The sequence below is a fragment of the Phyllobates terribilis genome, unplaced genomic scaffold (assembly GCF_046119375.1).
Source record: "Phyllobates terribilis strain yellow unplaced genomic scaffold, ASM4611937v1 Scaffold_142__1_contigs__length_4687701, whole genome shotgun sequence".
NCBI classification, from domain to species: Eukaryota; Metazoa; Chordata; class Amphibia; order Anura; family Dendrobatidae; genus Phyllobates; species Phyllobates terribilis.
In genome coordinates, this window is record NW_027362902.1 from 1,646,675 (window position 1) to 1,665,690 (window position 19,016).

A 19,016-nucleotide genomic window follows, 5' to 3' on the forward strand; every position below is an offset into this window, starting at 1 on the left:
CATGTCTTCTTAACGGGAGTCCAGGAGCTCATCTCCACAAATGGACTTTTCAGGATCCTTGGGTGGCTCCGTAGTTTGAAACCAATTCTGGTTATCGCTTCTCGGCCTTTTGGCTAAGATCAAGTGTAGTATCTGTTCTCATCAGTTTAATATCTGATACGTCCCCTATCTGGGGACCATATATTAAATGGATTTTTAGAACAGGGAGATGGAAAAAGAGCTTGCTCTGTCCACTCCACGCATTGACCTGGTATTGCAGTATCTCCAGGACCGGTGCACCCCTTCTTTAATGCAGTTTCTAAAATCAGAAAGAATTGAATTCAATGTTTTTTGTTCATTTTGCTTGTTTGTCGGATTTGGGGATGGACTCTTTGGCTTTGCTTTTCTTCTCCTCATTGGATTTTTCATGTTCAAAGTTGCAGAAGCCAGATTACAAGCTCATTTTGGTTCAACTTCAGCAACTGTGCATTGCATTGCCATGTAATGTGATGCAATGCTATCTTTCTAGCTCTCCCTTTTTACTTCCTTTTGGATAAACAGACATATTAGGCAAGCATTTTGGAGCTTTCACCTAAATAACTACAGGTGGTGAGATAAGCTGCACAATATAATTGACCTTTCAGTATATTGTTGCACACACACCATCTATTTAGCAAATGCCCTTGTTATCAACAGCAGCCTTTTAAACTCACCTGAGCTAACAGGTATGTGCGCTGGTTACTCTGCTGCGCTTAAAATTTCTTTTTTGGTTTGCTACAATGCCTTTTCTGAAACGTTGTCTCCTTCTGCTGGAACACTGACTTCTTTCATTTAATGCCTGCAGACTATAAAAGAGAACCCAACCCAAAAAGTTTGGTTGATTAGTCTGTGGCATTCTGTTAAACTGTTGCTTATGGCGGTCTCTGTGAGCTTCTCAGCGACATTCAGCCAGCCAGGTATCCTGCCTGCAGTAGATGGAATGTGGCAATGGAACGCTGGCTGCGCGTGTCATAATAGGCTCTGAGCCTTTATATACCTGTGCACAGCAGCAGCCACCTTCAGTCTGCTGCTGGACAGCCAGCAGCAGCAGCAGGAGAGGTATGTAATCAGGAGCCCTCCTGCTAAGGGTAGACAGCTGCTCGTTCCACCCCACCCCCCGCCTTAATTGGTTCTCCTCCCTTCCAACGGTGTTGAGGCGGGTGGGAACAGCAGGGGGTGAAGTTGCTGTGTTTAAAGAGGTGGAGTTATGCAGATCTAAAACGCGTGGATTGCAGCAGCAGCAAGCCGAAAAGTGCAGGCATGTAAGGGATCTAGAGGTTGACAACATGTCTTCTTAACGGGAGTCCAGGAGCTCATCTCCACAAATGGACTTTTCAGGATCCTTGGGTGGCTCCGTAGTTTGAAACCAATTCTGGTTATCGCTTCTCGGCCTTTTGGCTAAGATCAAGTGTAGTATCTGTTCTTATCAGTTTAATATCTGATACGTCCCCTATCTGGGGACCATATATTAAATGGATTTTTAGAACAGGGAGATGGAAAAAGAGCTTGCTCTGTCCACTCCACGCATTGACCTGGTATTGCAGTATCTCCAGGACCGGTGCACCCCTTCTTTAATGCAGTTTCTAAAATCAGAAAGAATTGAATTCAATGTTTTTTGTTCATTTTGCTTGTTTGTCGGATTTTGGGATGGACTCTTTGGCTTTGCTTTTCTTCTCCTCATTGGATTTTTCATGTTCAAAGTTGCAGAAGCCAGATTACAAGCTCATTTTGGTTCAACTTCAGCAACTGTGCATTGCATTGCCATGTAATGTGATGCAATGCTATCTTTCTAGCTCTCCCTTTTTACTTCCTTTTGGATAAACAGACATATTAGGCAAGCATTTTGGAGCTTTCACCTAAATAACTACAGGTGGTGAGATAAGCTGCACAATATAATTGACCTTTCAGTATATTGTTGCACACACACCATCTATTTAGCAAATGCCCTTGTTATCAACAGCAGCCTTTTAAACTCACCTGAGCTAACAGGTATGTGCGCTGGTTACTCTGCTGCGCTTAAAATTTCTTTTTTGGTTTGCTACAATGCCTTTTCTGAAACGTTGTCTCCTTCTGCTGGAACACTGACTTCTTTCATTTAATGCCTGCAGACTATAAAAGAGAACCCAACCCAAAAAGTTTGGTTGATTAGTCTGTGGCATTCTGTTAAACTGTTGCTTATGGCGGTCTCTGTGAGCTTCTCAGCGACATTCAGCCAGCCAGGTATCCTGCCTGCAGTAGATGGAATGTGGCAATGGAACGCTGGCTGCGCGTGTCATAATAGGCTCTGAGCCTTTATATACCTGTGCACAGCAGCAGCCACCTTCAGTCTGCTGCTGGACAGCCAGCAGCAGCAGCAGCAGGAGAGGTATGTAATCAGGAGCCCTCCTGCTAAGGGTAGACAGCTGCTCGTTCCACCCCCACCCCCCGCCTTAATTGGTTCTCCTCCCTTCCAACGGTGTTGAGGCGGGTGGGAACAGCAGGGGGTGAAGGTGCTGTGTTTTAAGAGGTGGAGTTATGCAGATCTAAAACGCGTGGATTGCAGCAGCAGCAAGCCGAAAAGTGCAGGCATGTAAGGGATCTAGAGGTTGACAACATGTCTTCTTAACGGGAGTCCAGGAGCTCATCTCCACAAATGGACTTTTCAGGATCCTTGGGTGGCTCCGTAGTTTGAAACCAATTCTGGTTATCGCTTCTCGGCCTTTTGGCTAAGATCAAGTGTAGTATCTGTTCTTATCAGTTTAATATCTGATACGTCCCCTATCTGGGGACCATATATTAAATGGATTTTTAGAACAGGGAGATGGAAAAAGAGCTTGCTCTGTCCACTCCACGCATTGACCTGGTATTGCAGTATCTCCAGGACCGGTGCACCCCTTCTTTAATGCAGTTTCTAAAATCAGAAAGAATTGAATTCAATGTTTTTTGTTCATTTTGCTTGTTTGTCGGATTTGGGGATGGACTCTTTGGCTTTGCTTTTCTTCTCCTCATTGGATTTTTCATGTTCAAAGTTGCAGAAGCCAGATTACAAGCTCATTTTGGTTCAACTTCAGCAACTGTGCATTGCATTGCCATGTAATGTGATGCAATGCTATCTTTCTAGCTCTCCCTTTTTACTTCCTTTTGGATAAACAGACATATTAGGCAAGCATTTTGGAGCTTTCACCTAAATAACTACAGGTGGTGAGATAAGCTGCACAATATAATTGACCTTTCAGTATATTGTTGCACACACACCATCTATTTAGCAAATGCCCTTGTTATCAACAGCAGCCTTTTAAACTCACCTGAGCTAACAGGTATGTGCGCTGGTTACTCTGCTGCGCTTAAAATTTCTTTTTTGGTTTGCTACAATGCCTTTTCTGAAACGTTGTCTCCTTCTGCTGGAACACTGACTTCTTTCATTTAATGCCTGCAGACTATAAAAGAGAACCCAACCCAAAAAGTTTGGTTGATTAGTCTGTGGCATTCTGTTAAACTGTTGCTTATGGCGGTCTCTGTGAGCTTCTCAGCGACATTCAGCCAGCCAGGTATCCTGCCTGCAGTAGATGGAATGTGGCAATGGAACGCTGGCTGCGCGTGTCATAATAGGCTCTGAGCCTTTATATACCTGTGCACAGCAGCAGCCACCTTCAGTCTGCTGCTGGACAGCCAGCAGCAGCAGCAGCAGGAGAGGTATGTAATCAGGAGCCCTCCTGCTAAGGGTAGACAGCTGCTCGTTCCACCCCACCCCCCGCCTTAATTGGTTCTCCTCCCTTCCAACGGTGTTGAGGCGGGTGGGAACAGCAGGGGGTGAAGGTGCTGTGTTTAAAGAGGTGGAGTTATGCAGATCTAAAACGCGTGGATTGCAGCAGCAGCAAGCCGAAAAGTGCAGGCATGTAAGGGATCTAGAGGTTGACAACATGTCTTCTTAACGGGAGTCCAGGAGCTCATCTCCACAAATGGACTTTTCAGGATCCTTGGGTGGCTCCGTAGTTTGAAACCAATTCTGGTTATCGCTTCTCGGCCTTTTGGCTAAGATCAAGTGTAGTATCTGTTCTTATCAGTTTAATATCTGATACGTCCCCTATCTGGGGACCATATATTAAATGGATTTTTAGAACAGGGAGATGGAAAAAGAGCTTGCTCTGTCCACTCCACGCATTGACCTGGTATTGCAGTATCTCCAGGACCGGTGGACCCCTTCTTTAATGCAGTTTCTAAAATCAGAAAGAATTGAATTCAATGTTTTTTGTTCATTTTGCTTGTTTGTCGGATTTGGGGATGGACTCTTTGGCTTTGCTTTTCTTCTCCTCATTGGATTTTTCATGTTCAAAGTTGCAGAAGCCAGATTACAAGCTCATTTTGGTTCAACTTCAGCAACTGTGCATTGCATTGCCATGTAATGTGATGCAATGCTATCTTTCTAGCTCTCCCTTTTTACTTCCTTTTGGATAAACAGACATATTAGGCAAGCATTTTGGAGCTTTCACCTAAATAACTACAGGTGGTGAGATAAGCTGCACAATATAATTGACCTTTCAGTATATTGTTGCACACACACCATCTATTTAGCAAATGCCCTTGTTATCAACAGCAGCCTTTTAAACTCACCTGAGCTAACAGGTATGTGCGCTGGTTACTCTGCTGCGCTTAAAATTTCTTTTTTGGTTTGCTACAATGCCTTTTCTGAAACGTTGTCTCCTTCTGCTGGAACACTGACTTCTTTCATTTAATGCCTGCAGACTATAAAAGAGAACCCAACCCAAAAAGTTTGGTTGATTAGTCTGTGGCATTCTGTTAAACTGTTGCTTATGGCGGTCTCTGTGAGCTTCTCAGCGACATTCAGCCAGCCAGGTATCCTGCCTGCAGTAGATGGAATGTGGCAATGGAACGCTGGCTGCGCGTGTCATAATAGGCTCTGAGCCTTTATATACCTGTGCACAGCAGCAGCCACCTTCAGTCTGCTGCTGGACAGCCAGCAGCAGCAGCAGCAGGAGAGGTATGTAATCAGGAGCCCTCCTGCTAAGGGTAGACAGCTGCTCGTTCCACCCCACCCCCCGCCTTAATTGGTTCTCCTCCCTTCCAACGGTGTTGAGGCGGGTGGGAACAGCAGGGGGTGAAGGTGCTGTGTTTAAAGAGGTGGAGTTATGCAGATCTAAAACGCGTGGATTGCAGCAGCAGCAAGCCGAAAAGTGCAGGCATGTAAGGGATCTAGAGGTTGACAACATGTCTTCTTAACGGGAGTCCATGAGCTCATCTCCACAAATGGACTTTTCAGGATCCTTGGGTGGCTCCGTAGTTTGAAACCAATTCTGGTTATCGCTTCTCGGCCTTTTGGCTAAGATCAAGTGTAGTATCTGTTCTTATCAGTTTAATATCTGATACGTCCCCTATCTGGGGACCATATATTAAATGGATTTTTAGAACAGGGAGATGGAAAAAGAGCTTGCTCTGTCCACTCCACGCATTGACCTGGTATTGCAGTATCTCCAGGACCGGTGCACCCCTTCTTTAATGCAGTTTCTAAAATCAGAAAGAATTGAATTCAATGTTTTTTGTTCATTTTGCTTGTTTGTCGGATTTTGGGATGGACTCTTTGGCTTTGCTTTTCTTCTCCTCATTGGATTTTTCATGTTCAAAGTTGCAGAAGCCAGATTACAAGCTCATTTTGGTTCAACTTCAGCAACTGTGCATTGCATTGCCATGTAATGTGATGCAATGCTATCTTTCTAGCTCTCCCTTTTTACTTCCTTTTGGATAAACAGACATATTAGGCAAGCATTTTGGAGCTTTCACCTAAATAACTACAGGTGGTGAGATAAGCTGCACAATATAATTGACCTTTCAGTATATTGTTGCACACACACCATCTATTTAGCAAATGCCCTTGTTATCAACAGCAGCCTTTTAAACTCACCTGAGCTAACAGGTATGTGCGCTGGTTACTCTGCTGTGCTTAAAATTTCTTTTTTGGTTTGCTACAATGCCTTTTCTGAAACGTTGTCTCCTTCTGCTGGAACACTGACTTCTTTCATTTAATGCCTGCAGACTATAAAAGAGAACCCAACCCAAAAAGTTTGGTTGATTAGTCTGTGGCATCCTGTTAAACTGTTGCTTATGGCGGTCTCTGTGAGCTTCTCAGCGACATTCAGCCAGCCAGGTATCCTGCCTGCAGTAGATGGAATGTGGCAATGGAACGCTGGCTGCGCGTGTCATAATAGGCTCTGAGCCTTTATATACCTGTGCACAGCAGCAGCCACCTTCAGTCTGCTGCTGGACAGCCAGCAGCAGCAGCAGCAGGAGAGGTATGTAATCAGGAGCCCTCCTGCTAAGGGTAGACAGCTGCTCGTTCCACCCCACCCCCCGCCTTAATTTTTTCTCCTCCCTTCCAACGGTGTTGAGGCGGGTGGGAACAGCAGGGGGTGAAGGTGCTGTGTTTAAAGAGGTGGAGTTATGCAGATCTAAAACGCGTGGATTGCAGCAGCAGCAAGCCGAAAAGTGCAGGCATGTAAGGGATCTAGAGGTTGACAACATGTCTTCTTAACGGGAGTCCAGGAGCTCATCTCCACAAATGGACTTTTCAGGATCCTTGGGTGGCTCCGTAGTTTGAAACCAATTCTGGTTATCGCTTCTCGGCCTTTTGGCTAAGATCAAGTGTAGTATCTGTTCTTATCAGTTTAATATCTGATACGTCCCCTATCTGGGGACCATATATTAAATGGATTTTTAGAACAGGGAGATGGAAAAAGAGCTTGCTCTGTCCACTCCACGCATTGACCTGGTATTGCAGTATCTCCAGGACCGGTGCACCCCTTCTTTAATGCAGTTTCTAAAATCAGAAATAATTGAATTCAATGTTTTTTGTTCATTTTGCTTGTTTGTCGGATTTGGGGATGGACTCTTTGGCTTTGCTTTTCTTCTCCTCATTGGATTTTTCATGTTCAAAGTTGCAGAAGCCAGATTACAAGCTCATTTTGGTTCAACTTCAGCAACTGTGCATTGCATTGCCATGTAATGTGATGCAATGCTATCTTTCTAGCTCTCCCTTTTTACTTCCTTTTGGATAAACAGACATATTAGGCAAGCATTTTGGAGCTTTCACCTAAATAACTACAGGTGGTGAGATAAGCTGCACCATATAATTGACCTTTCAGTATATTGTTGCACACACACCATCTATTTAGCAAATGCCCTTGTTATCAACAGCAGCCTTTTAAACTCACCTGAGCTAACAGGTATGTGCGCTGGTTACTCTGCTGCGCTTAAAATTTCTTTTTTGGTTTGCTACAATGCCTTTTCTGAAACGTTGTCTCCTTCTGCTGGAACACTGACTTCTTTCATTTAATGCCTGCAGACTATAAAAGAGAACCCAACCCAAAAAGTTTGGTTGATTAGTCTGTGGCATTCTGTTAAACTGTTGCTTATGGCGGTCTCTGTGAGCTTCTCAGCGACATTCAGCCAGCCAGGTATCCTGCCTGCAGTAGATGGAATGTGGCAATGGAACGCTGGCTGCGCGTGTCATAATAGGCTCTGAGCCTTTATATACCTGTGCACAGCAGCAGCCACCTTCAGTCTGCTGCTGGACAGCCAGCAGCAGCAGCAGCAGGAGAGGTATGTAATCAGGAGCCCTCCTGCTAAGGGTAGACAGCTGCTCGTTCCACCCCACCCCCCGCCTTAATTGGTTCTCCTCCCTTCCAACGGTGTTGAGGCGGGTGGGAACAGCAGGGGGTGAAGGTGCTGTGTTTAAAGAGGTGGAGTTATGCAGATCTAAAACGCGTGGATTGCAGCAGCAGCAAGCCGAAAAGTGCAGGCATGTAAGGGATCTAGAGGTTGACAACATGTCTTCTTAACGGGAGTCCAGGAGCTCATCTCCACAAATGGACTTTTCAGGATCCTTGGGTGGCTCCGTAGTTTGAAACCAATTCTGGTTATCGCTTCTCGGCCTTTTGGCTAAGATCAAGTGTAGTATCTGTTCTTATCAGTTTAATATCTGATACGTCCCCTATCTGGGGACCATATATTAAATGGATTTTTAGAACAGGGAGATGGAAAAAGAGCTTGCTCTGTCCACTCCACGCATTGACCTGGTATTGCAGTATCTCCAGGACCGGTGCACCCCTTCTTTAATGCAGTTTCTAAAATCAGAAAGAATTGAATTCAATGTTTTTTGTTCATTTTGCTTGTTTGTCGGATTTGGGGATGGACTCTTTGGCTTTGCTTTTCTTCTCCTCATTGGATTTTTCATGTTCAAAGTTGCAGAAGCAAGATTACAAGCTCATTTTGGTTCAACTTCAGCAACTGTGCATTGCATTGCCATGTAATGTGATGCAATGCTATCTTTCTAGCTCTCCCTTTTTACTTCCTTTTGGATAAACAGACATATTAGGCAAGCATTTTGGAGCTTTCACCTAAATATCTACAGGTGGTGAGATAAGCTGCACAATATAATTGACCTTTCAGTATATTGTTGCACACACACCATCTATTTAGCAAATGCCCTTGTTATCAACAGCAGCCTTTTAAACTCACCTGAGCTAACAGGTATGTGCGCTGGTTACTCTGCTGCGCTTAAAATTTCTTTTTTGGTTTGCTACAATGCCTTTTCTGAAACGTTGTCTCCTTCTGCTGGAACACTGACTTCTTTCATTTAATGCCTGCAGACTATAAAAGAGAACCCAACCCAAAAAGTTTGGTTGATTAGTCTGTGGCATTCTGTTAAACTGTTGCTTATGGCGGTCTCTGTGAGCTTCTCAGCGACATTCAGCCAGCCAGGTATCCTGCCTGCAGTAGATGGAATGTGGCAATGGAACGCTGGCTGCGCGTGTCATAATAGGCTCTGAGCCTTTATATACCTGTGCACAGCAGCAGCCACCTTCAGTCTGCTGCTGGACAGCCAGCAGCAGCAGCAGCAGGAGAGGTATGTAATCAGGAGCCCTCCTGCTAAGGGTAGACAGCTGCTCGTTCCACGCCACCCCCCGCCTTAATTGGTTCTCCTCCCTTCCAACGGTGTTGAGGCGGGTGGGAACAGCAGGGGGTGAAGGTGCTGTGTTTAAAGAGGTGGAGTTATGCAGATCCAAAACGCGTGGATTGCAGCAGCAGCAAGCCGAAAAGTGCAGGCATGTAAGGGATCTAGAGGTTGACAACATGTCTTCTTAACGGGAGTCCAGGAGCTCATCTCCACAAATGGACTTTTCAGGATCCTTGGGTGGCTCCGTAGTTTGAAACCAATTCTGGTTATCGCTTCTCGGCCTTTTGGCTAAGATCAAGTGTAGTATCTGTTCTTATCAGTTTAATATCTGATACGTCCCCTATCTGGGGACCATTTATTAAATGGATTTTTAGAACAGGGAGATGGAAAAAGAGCTTGCTCTGTCCACTCCACGCATTGACCTGGTATTGCAGTATCTCCAGGACCGGTGCACCCCTTCTTTAATGCAGTTTCTAAAATCAGAAAGAATTGAATTCAATGTTTTTTGTTCATTTTGCTTGTTTGTCGGATTTTGGGATGGACTTTTGGCTTTGCTTTTCTTCTCCTCATTGGATTTTTCATGTTCAAAGTTGCAGAAGCCAGATTACAAGCTCATTTTGGTTCAACTTCAGCAACTGTGCATTGCATTGCCATGTAATGTGATGCAATGCTATCTTTCTAGCTCTCCCTTTTTACTTCCTTTTGGATAAACAGACATATTAGGCAAGCATTTTGGAGCTTTCACCTAAATAACTACAGGTGGTGAGATAAGCTGCACAATATAATTGACCTTTCAGTATATTGTTGCACACACACCATCTATTTAGCAAATGCCCTTGTTATCAACAGCAGCCTTTTAAACTCACCTGAGCTAACAGGTATGTGCGCTGGTTACTCTGCTGCGCTTAAAATTTCTTTTTTGGTTTGCTACAATGCCTTTTCTGAAACGTTGTCTCCTTCTGCTGGAACACTGACTTCTTTCATTTAATGCCTGCAGACTATAAAAGAGAACCCAACCCAAAAAGTTTGGTTGATTAGTCTGTGGCATTCTGTTAAACTGTTGCTTATGGCGGTCTCTGTGAGCTTCTCAGCGACATTCAGCCAGCCAGGTATCCTGCCTGCAGTAGATGGAATGTGGCAATGGAACGCTGGCTGCGCGTGTCATAATAGGCTCTGAGCCTTTATATACCTGTGCACAGCAGCAGCCACCTTCAGTCTGCTGCTGGACAGCCAGCAGCAGCAGCAGCAGGAGAGGTATGTAATCAGGAGCCCTCCTGCTAAGGGTAGACAGCTGCTCGTTCCACCCCACCCCCCGCCTTAATTGGTTCTCCTCCCTTCCAACGGTGTTGAGGCGGGTGGGAACAGCAGGGGGTGAAGGTGCTGTGTTTAAAGAGGTGGAGTTATGCAGATCTAAAACGCGTGGATTGCAGCAGCAGCAAGCCGAAAAGTGCAGGCATGTAAGGGATCTAGAGGTTGACAACATGTCTTCTTAACGGGAGTCCAGGAGCTCATCTCCACAAATGGACTTTTCAGGATCCTTGGGTGGCTCCGTAGTTTGAAACCAATTCTGGTTATCGCTTCTCGGCCTTTTGGCTAAGATCAAGTGTAGTATCTGTTCTTATCAGTTTAATATCTGATACGTCCCCTATCTGGGGACCATATATTAAATGGATTTTTAGAACAGGGAGATGGAAAAAGAGCTTGCTCTGTCCACTCCACGCATTGACCTGGTATTGCAGTATCTCCAGGACCGGTGCACCCCTTCTTTAATGCAGTTTCTAAAATCAGAAAGAATTGAATTCAATGTTTTTTGTTCATTTTGCTTGTTTGTCGGATTTGGGGATGGACTCTTTGGCTTTGCTTTTCTTCTCCTCATTGGATTTTTCATGTTCAAGGTTGCAGAAGCAAGATTACAAGCTCATTTTGGTTCAACTTCAGCAACTGTGCATTGCATTGCCATGTAATGTGATGCAATGCTATCTTTCTAGCTCTCCCTTTTTACTTCCTTTTGGATAAACAGACATATTAGGCAAGCATTTTGGAGCTTTCACCTAAATAACTACAGGTGGTGAGATAAGCTGCACAATATAATTGACCTTTCAGTATATTGTTGCACACACACCATCTATTTAGCAAATGCCCTTGTTATCAACAGCAGCCTTTTAAACTCACCTGAGCTAACAGGTATGTGCGCTGGTTACTCTGCTGCGCTTAAAATTTCTTTTTTGGTTTGCTACAATGCCTTTTCTGAAACGTTGTCTCCTTCTGCTGGAACACTGACTTCTTTCATTTAATGCCTGCAGACTATAAAAGAGAACCCAACCCAAAAAGTTTGGTTGATTAGTCTGTGGCATTCTGTTAAACTGTTGCTTATGGCGGTCTCTGTGAGCTTCTCAGCGACATTCAGCCAGCCAGGTATCCTGCCTGCAGTAGATGGAATGTGGCAATGGAACGCTGGCTGCGCGTGTCATAATAGGCTCTGAGCCTTTATATACCTGTGCACAGCAGCAGCCACCTTCAGTCTGCTGCTGGACAGCCAGCAGCAGCAGCAGCAGGAGAGGTATGTAATCAGGAGCCCTCCTGCTAAGGGTAGACAGCTGCTCGTTCCACCCCACCCCCCGCCTTAATTGGTTCTCCTCCCTTCCAACGGTGTTGAGGCGGGTGGGAACAGCAGGGGGTGAAGGTGCTGTGTTTAAAGAGGTGGAGTTATGCAGATCTAAAACGCGTGGATTGCAGCAGCAGCAAGCCTAAAAGTGCAGGCATGTAAGGGATCTAGAGGTTGACAACATGTCTTCTTAACGGGAGTCCAGGAGCTCATCTCCACAAATGGACTTTTCAGGATCCTTGGGTGGCTCCGTAGTTTGAAACCAATTCTGGTTATCGCTTCTCGGCCTTTTGGCTAAGATCAAGTGTAGTATCTGTTCTTATCAGTTTAATATCTGATACGTCCCCTATCTGGGGACCATATATTAAATGGATTTTTAGAACAGGGAGATGGAAAAAGAGCTTGCTCTGTCCACTCCACGCATTGACCTGGTATTGCAGTATCTCCAGGACCGGTGCACCCCTTCTTTAATGCAGTTTCTAAAATCAGAAAGAATTGAATTCAATGTTTTTTGTTCATTTTGCTTGTTTGTCGGATTTGGGGATGGACTCTTTGGCTTTGCTTTTCTTCTCCTCATTGGATTTTTCATGTTCAAAGTTGCAGAAGCCAGATTACAAGCTCATTTTGGTTCAACTTCAGCAACTGTGCATTGCATTGCCATGTAATGTGATGCAATGCTATCTTTCTAGCTCTCCCTTTTTACTTCCTTTTGGATAAACAGACATATTAGGCAAGCATTTTGGAGCTTTCACCTAAATAACTACAGGTGGTGAGATAAGCTGCACAATATAATTGACCTTTCAGTATATTGTTGCACACACACCATCTATTTAGCAAATGCCCTTGTTATCAACAGCAGCCTTTTAAACTCACCTGAGCTAACAGGTATGTGCGCTGGTTACTCTGCTGCGCTTAAAATTTCTTTTTTGGTTTGCTACAATGCCTTTTCTGAAACGTTGTCTCCTTCTGCTGGAACACTGACTTCTTTCATTTAATGCCTGCAGACTATAAAAGAGAACCCAACCCAAAAAGTTTGGTTGATTAGTCTGTGGCATTCTGTTAAACTGTTGCTTATGGCGGTCTCTGTGAGCTTCTCAGCGACATTCAGCCAGCCAGGTATCCTGCCTGCAGTAGATGGAATGTGGCAATGGAACGCTGGCTGCGCGTGTCATAATAGGCTCTGAGCCTTTATATACCTGTGCACAGCAGCAGCCACCTTCAGTCTGCTGCTGGACAGCCAGCAGCAGCAGCAGCAGGAGAGGTATGTAATCAGGAGCCCTCCTGCTAAGGGTAGACAGCTGCTCGTTCCACCCCACCCCCCGCCTTAATTGGTTCTCCTCCCTTCCAACGGTGTTGAGGCGGGTGGGAACAGCAGGGGGTGAAGGTGCTGTGTTTAAAGAGTTGGAGTTATGCAGATCTAAAACGCGTGGATTGCAGCAGCAGCAAGCCGAAAAGTGCAGGCATGTAAGGGATCTAGAGGTTGACAACATGTCTTCTTAACGGGAGTCCAGGAGCTCATCTCCACAAATGGACTTTTCAGGATCCTTGGGTGGCTCCGTAGTTTGAAACCAATTCTGGTTATCGCTTCTCGGCCTTTTGGCTAAGATCAAGTGTAGTATCTGTTCTTATCAGTTTAATATCTGATACGTCCCCTATCTGGGGACCATATATTAAATGGATTTTTAGAACAGGGAGATGGAAAAAGAGCTTGCTCTGTCCACTCCACGCATTGACCTGGTATTGCAGTATCTCCAGGACCGGTGCACCCCTTCTTTAATGCAGTTTCTAAAATCAGAAAGAATTGAATTCAATGTTTTTTGTTCATTTTGCTTGTTTGTCGGATTTGGGGATAGACTCTTTGGCTTTGCTTTTCTTCTCCTCATTGGATTTTTCATGTTCAAAGCTGCAGAAGCCAGATTACAAGCTCATTTTGGTTCAACTTCAGCAACTGTGCATTGCATTGCCATGTAATGTGATGCAATGCTATCTTTCTAGCTCTCCCTTTTTACTTCCTTTTGGATAAACAGACATATTAGGCAAGCATTTTGGAGCTTTCACCTAAATAACTACAGGTGGTGAGATAAGCTGCACAATATAATTGACCTTTCAGTATATTGTTGCACACACACCATCTATTTAGCAAATGCCCTTGTTATTAACAGCAGCCTTTTAAACTCACCTGAGCTAACAGGTATGTGCGCTGGTTACTCTGCTGCGCTTAAAATTTCTTTTTTGGTTTGCTACAATGCCTTTTCTGAAACGTTGTCTCCTTCTGCTGGAACACTGACTTCTTTCATTTAATGCCTGCAGACTATAAAAGAGAACCCAACCCAAAAAGTTTGGTTGATTAGTCTGTGGCATTCTGTTAAACTGTTGCTTATGGCGGTCTCTGTGAGCTTCTCAGTGACATTCAGCCAGCCAGGTATCCTGCCTGCAGTAGATGGAATGTGGCAATGGAACGCTGGCTGCGCGTGTCATAATAGGCTCTGAGCCTTTATATACCTGTGCACAGCAGCAGCCACCTTCAGTCTGCTGCTGGACAGCCAGCAGCAGCAGCAGCAGGAGAGGTATGTAATCAGGAGCCCTCCTGCTAAGGGTAGACAGCTGCTCGTTCCACCCCACCCCCCGCCTTAATTGGTTCTCCTCCCTTCCAACGGTGTTGAGGCGGGTGGGAACAGCAGGGGGTGAAGGTGCTGTGTTTAAAGAGGTGGAGTTATGCAGATCTAAAACGCGTGGATTGCAGCAGCAGCAAGCCGAAAAGTGCAGGCATGTAAGGGATCTAGAGGTTGACAACATGTCTTCTTAACGGGAGTCCAGGAGCTCATCTCCACAAATGGACTTTTCAGGATCCTTGGGTGGCTCCGTAGTTTGAAACCAATTCTGGTTATCGCTTCTCGGCCTTTTGGCTAAGATCAAGTGTAGTATCTGTTCTTATCAGTTTAATATCTGATACGTCCCCTATCTGGGGACCATATATTAAATGGATTTTTAGAACAGGGAGATGGAAAAAGAGCTTGCTCTGTCCACTCCACGCATTGACCTGGTATTGCAGTATCTCCAGGACCGGTGCACCCCTTCTTTAATGCAGTTTCTAAAATCAGAAAGAATTGAATTCAATGTTTTTTGTTCATTTTGCTTGTTTGTCGGATTTGGGGATGGACTCTTTGGCTTTGCTTTTCTTCTCCTCATTGGATTTTTCATGTTCAAAGTTGCAGAAGCAAGATTACAAGCTCATTTTGGTTCAACTTCAGCAACTGTGCATTGCATTGCCATGTAATGTGATGCAATGCTATCTTTCTAGCTCTCCCTTTTTACTTCCTTTTGGATAAACAGACATATTAGGCAAGCATTTTGGAGCTTTCACCTAAATAACTACAGGTGGTGAGATAAGCTGCACAATATAATTGACCTTTCAGTATATTGTTGCACACACACCATCTATTTAGCAAATGCCCTTGTTATCAACAGCAGCCTTTTAAACTCACCTGAGCTAACAGGTATGTGCGCTGGTTACTCTGCTGCGCTTAAAATTTCTTTTTTGGTTTGCTACAATGCCTTTTCTGAAACGTTGTCTCCTTCTGCTGGAACACTGACTTCTTTCATTTAATGCCTGCAGACTATAAAAGAGAACCCAACCCAAAAAGTTTGGTTGATTAGTCTGTGGCATTCTGTTAAACTGTTGCTTATGGCGGTCTCTGTGAGCTTCTCAGCGACATTCAGCCAGCCAGGTATCCTGCCTGCAGTAGATGGAATGTGGCAATGGAACGCTGGCTGCGCGTGTCATAATAGGCTCTGAGCCTTTATATACCTGTGCACAGCAGCAGCCACCTTCAGTCTGCTGCTGGACAGCCAGCAGCAGCAGCAGCAGGAGAGGTATGTAATCAGGAGCCCTCCTGCTAAGGGTAGACAGCTGCTCGTTCCACCCCACCCCCCGCCTTAATTGGTTCTCCTCCCTTCCAACGGTGTTGAGGCGGGTGGGAACAGCAGGGGGTGAAGGTGCTGTGTTTAAAGAGGTGGAGTTATGCAGATCTAAAATGCGTGGATTGCAGCAGCAGCAAGCCGAAAAGTGCAGGCATGTAAGGGATCTAGAGGTTGACAACATGTCTTCTTAACGGGAGTCCAGGAGCTCATCTCCACAAATGGACTTTTCAGGATCCTTGGGTGGCTCCGTAGTTTGAAACCAATTCTGGTTATCGCTTCTCGGCCTTTTGGCTAAGATCAAGTGTAGTATCTGTTCTTATCAGTTTAATATCTGATACGTCCCCTATCTGGGGACCATATATTAAATGGATTTTTAGAACAGGGAGATGGAAAAAGAGCTTGCTCTGTCCACTCCACGCATTGACCTGGTATTGCAGTATCTCCAGGACCGGTGCACCCCTTCTTTAATGCAGTTTCTAAAATCAGAAAGAATTGAATTCAATGTTTTTTGTTCATTTTGCTTGTTTGTCGGATTTGGGGATGGACTCTTTGGCTTTGCTTTTCTTCTCCTCATTGGATTTTTCATGTTCAAAGTTGCAGAAGCCAGATTACAAGCTCATTTTGGTTCAACTTCAGCAACTGTGCATTGCATTGCCATGTAATGTGATGCAATGCTATGTTTCTAGCTCTCCCTTTTTACTTCCTTTTGGATAAACAGACATATTAGGCAAGCATTTTGGAGCTTTCACCTAAATAACTACAGGTGGTGAGATAAGCTGCACAATATAATTGACCTTTCAGTATATTGTTGCACACACACCATCTATTTAGCAAATGCCCTTGTTATCAACAGCAGCCTTTTAAACTCACCTGAGCTAACAGGTATGTGCGCTGGTTACTCTGCTGCGCTTAAAATTTCTTTTTTGGTTTGCTACAATGCCTTTTCTGAAACGTTGTCTCCTTCTGCTGGAACACTGACTTCTTTCATTTAATGCCTGCAGACTATAAAAGAGAACCCAACCCAAAAAGTTTGGTTGATTAGTCTGTGGCATTCTGTTAAACTGTTGCTTATGGCGGTCTCTGTGAGCTTCTCAGCGACATTCAGCCAGCCAGGTATCCTGCCTGCAGTAGATGGAATGTGGCAATGGAACGCTGGCTGCGCGTGTCATAATAGGCTCTGAGCCTTTATATACCTGTGCACAGCAGCAGCCACCTTCAGTCTGCTGCTGGACAGCCAGCAGCAGCAGCAGCAGGAGAGGTATGTAATCAGGAGCCCTCCTGCTAAGGGTAGACAGCTGCTCGTTCCACCCCACCCCCCGCCTTAATTGGTTCTCCTCCCTTCCAACGGTGTTGAGGCGGGTGGGAACAGCAGGGGGTGAAGGTGCTGTGTTTAAAGAGGTGGAGTTATGCAGATCTAAAACGCGTGGATTGCAGCAGCAGCAAGCCGAAAAGTGCAGGCATGTAAGGGATCTAGAGGTTGACAACATGTCTTCTTAACGGGAGTCCAGGAGCTCATCTCCACAAATGGACTTTTCAGGATCCTTGGGTGGCTCCGTAGTTTGAAACCAATTCTGGTTATCGCTTCTCGGCCTTTTGGCTAAGATCAAGTGTAGTATCTGTTCTTATCAGTTTAATATCTGATACGTCCCCTATCTGGGGACCATATATTAAATGGATTTTTAGAACAGGGAGATGGAAAAAGAGCTTGCTCTGTCCACTCCACGCATTGACCTGGTATTGCAGTATCTCCAGGACCGGTGCACCCCTTCTTTAATGCAGTTTCAAAAATCAGAAAGAATTGAATTCAATGTTTTTTGTTCATTTTGCTTGTTTGTCGGATTTGGGGATGGACTCTTTGGCTTTGCTTTTCTTCTCCTCATTGGATTTTTCATGTTCAAAGTTGCAGAAGCCAGATTACAAGCTCATTTTGGTTCAACTTCAGCAACTGTGCATTGCATTGCCATGTAATGTGATGCAATGCTATCTTTCTAGCTCTCCCTTTTTACTTCCTTTTGGATAAACAGACATATTAGGCAAGCATTTTGGAGCTTTCACCTAAATAACTACAGGTGGTGAGATAAGCTGCACAATATAATTGACCTTTCAGTATATTGTTGCACACACACCATCTATTTAGCAAATGCCCTTGTTATCAACAGCAGCCTTTTAAACTCACCTGAGCTAACAGGTATGTGCGCTGGTTACTCTGCTGCGCTTAAAATTTCTTTTTTGGTTTGCTACAATGCCTTTTCTGAAACGTTGTCTCCTTCTGCTGGAACACTGACTTCTTTCATTTAATGCCTGCAGACTATAAAAGAGAACCCAACCCAAAAAGTTTGGTTGATTAGTCTGTGGCATTCTGTTAAACTGTTGCTTATGGCGGTCTCTGTGAGCTTCTCAGCGACATTCAGCCAGCCAGGTATCCTGCCTGCAGTAGATGGAATGTGGCAATGGAACGCTGGCTGCGCGTGTCATAATAGGCTCTGAGCCTTTATATACCTGTGCACAGCAGCAGCCACCTTCAGTCTGCTGCTGGACAGCCAGCAGCAGCAGCAGCAGGAGAGGTATGTAATCAGGAGCCCTCCTGCTAAGGGTAGACAGCTGCTCGTTCCACCCCACCCCCCGCCTTAATTGGTTCTCCTCCCTTCCAACGGTGTTGAGGCGGGTGGGAACAGCAGGGGGTGAAGGTGCTGTGTTTAAAGAGGTGGAGTTATGCAGATCTAAAACGCGTGGATTGCAGCAGCAGCAAGCCGAAAAGTGCAGGCATGTAAGGGATCTAGAGGTTGACAACATGTCTTCTTAACGGGAGTCCAGGAGCTCATCTCCACAAATGGACTTTTCAGGATCCTTGGGTGGCTCCGTAGTTTGAAACCAATTCTGGTTATCGCTTCTCGGCCTTTTGGCTAAGATCAAGTGTAGTATCTGTTCTTATCAGTTTAATATCTGATACGTCCCCTATCTGGGGACCAAATATTAAATGGATTTTTAGAACAGGGAGATGGAAAAAGAGCTTGCTCTGTCCACTCCACGCATTGACCTGGTATTGCAGTATCTCCAGGACCGGTGCACCCCTTCTTTAATGCAGTTTCTAAAATCAGAAAGAATTGAATTCAATGTTTTTTGTTCATTTTGCTTGTTTGTCGGATTTGGGGATGGACTCTTTGGCTTTGCTTTTCTTCTCCTCATTGGATTTTTCATGTTCAAAGTTGCAGAAGCCAGATTACAAGCTCATTTTGGTTCAACTTCAGCAACTGTGCATTGCATTGCCATGTAATGTGATGCAATGCTATCTTTCTAGCTCTCCCTTTTTACTTCCTTTTGGATAAACAGACATATTAGGCAAGCATTTTGGAGCTTTCACCTAAATAACTACAGGTGGTGAGATAAGCTGCACAATATAATTGACCTTTCAGTATATTGTTGCACACACACCATCTATTTAGCAAATGCCCTTGTTATCAACAGCAGCCTTTTAAACTCACCTGAGCTAACAGGTATGTGCGCTGGTTACTCTGCTGCGCTTAA

The 19,016-nt window shown here is 44.8% G+C and overlaps 15 non-coding genes across 15 annotated transcripts; all 15 read left to right on the plus strand.

Annotated features, from left to right (window-relative positions):
• The first annotated feature begins 93 nt into the window (after window positions 1-93).
• On the plus strand, window positions 94-284 carry LOC141206148 (U2 spliceosomal RNA). The gene has a single exon (XR_012276814.1). It is a non-coding gene; the product is annotated as a U2 spliceosomal RNA (small nuclear RNA).
• A 1,112-nt stretch (window positions 285-1,396) lies between these two features.
• LOC141206627 (U2 spliceosomal RNA) lies at window positions 1,397-1,587 on the plus strand. The gene has a single exon (XR_012277177.1). It is a non-coding gene; the product is annotated as a U2 spliceosomal RNA (small nuclear RNA).
• Window positions 1,588-2,703: 1,116 nt separating this feature from the next.
• Window positions 2,704-2,894, plus strand: LOC141206629 (U2 spliceosomal RNA). Its single transcript, XR_012277178.1, has one exon. It is a non-coding gene; the product is annotated as a U2 spliceosomal RNA (small nuclear RNA).
• Window positions 2,895-4,009: 1,115 nt separating this feature from the next.
• LOC141206103 (U2 spliceosomal RNA) lies at window positions 4,010-4,200 on the plus strand. Its single transcript, XR_012276769.1, has one exon. It is a non-coding gene; the product is annotated as a U2 spliceosomal RNA (small nuclear RNA).
• A 1,115-nt stretch (window positions 4,201-5,315) lies between these two features.
• On the plus strand, window positions 5,316-5,506 carry LOC141206631 (U2 spliceosomal RNA). The gene has a single exon (XR_012277180.1). It is a non-coding gene; the product is annotated as a U2 spliceosomal RNA (small nuclear RNA).
• Window positions 5,507-6,621: 1,115 nt separating this feature from the next.
• LOC141206632 (U2 spliceosomal RNA) lies at window positions 6,622-6,812 on the plus strand. The gene has a single exon (XR_012277181.1). It is a non-coding gene; the product is annotated as a U2 spliceosomal RNA (small nuclear RNA).
• Window positions 6,813-7,927: 1,115 nt separating this feature from the next.
• LOC141206633 (U2 spliceosomal RNA) lies at window positions 7,928-8,118 on the plus strand. Its single transcript, XR_012277182.1, has one exon. It is a non-coding gene; the product is annotated as a U2 spliceosomal RNA (small nuclear RNA).
• Window positions 8,119-9,233: 1,115 nt separating this feature from the next.
• On the plus strand, window positions 9,234-9,424 carry LOC141205986 (U2 spliceosomal RNA). The gene has a single exon (XR_012276655.1). It is a non-coding gene; the product is annotated as a U2 spliceosomal RNA (small nuclear RNA).
• A 1,114-nt stretch (window positions 9,425-10,538) lies between these two features.
• LOC141206634 (U2 spliceosomal RNA) lies at window positions 10,539-10,729 on the plus strand. Its single transcript, XR_012277183.1, has one exon. It is a non-coding gene; the product is annotated as a U2 spliceosomal RNA (small nuclear RNA).
• Window positions 10,730-11,844: 1,115 nt separating this feature from the next.
• LOC141206635 (U2 spliceosomal RNA) lies at window positions 11,845-12,035 on the plus strand. Its single transcript, XR_012277184.1, has one exon. It is a non-coding gene; the product is annotated as a U2 spliceosomal RNA (small nuclear RNA).
• Window positions 12,036-13,150: 1,115 nt separating this feature from the next.
• On the plus strand, window positions 13,151-13,341 carry LOC141206636 (U2 spliceosomal RNA). The gene has a single exon (XR_012277185.1). It is a non-coding gene; the product is annotated as a U2 spliceosomal RNA (small nuclear RNA).
• A 1,115-nt stretch (window positions 13,342-14,456) lies between these two features.
• Window positions 14,457-14,647, plus strand: LOC141206637 (U2 spliceosomal RNA). Its single transcript, XR_012277186.1, has one exon. It is a non-coding gene; the product is annotated as a U2 spliceosomal RNA (small nuclear RNA).
• A 1,115-nt stretch (window positions 14,648-15,762) lies between these two features.
• On the plus strand, window positions 15,763-15,953 carry LOC141206638 (U2 spliceosomal RNA). Its single transcript, XR_012277187.1, has one exon. It is a non-coding gene; the product is annotated as a U2 spliceosomal RNA (small nuclear RNA).
• A 1,115-nt stretch (window positions 15,954-17,068) lies between these two features.
• LOC141206639 (U2 spliceosomal RNA) lies at window positions 17,069-17,259 on the plus strand. The gene has a single exon (XR_012277188.1). It is a non-coding gene; the product is annotated as a U2 spliceosomal RNA (small nuclear RNA).
• A 1,115-nt stretch (window positions 17,260-18,374) lies between these two features.
• LOC141205960 (U2 spliceosomal RNA) lies at window positions 18,375-18,565 on the plus strand. Its single transcript, XR_012276630.1, has one exon. It is a non-coding gene; the product is annotated as a U2 spliceosomal RNA (small nuclear RNA).
• The last annotated feature ends 451 nt before the right edge of the window (window positions 18,566-19,016 follow it).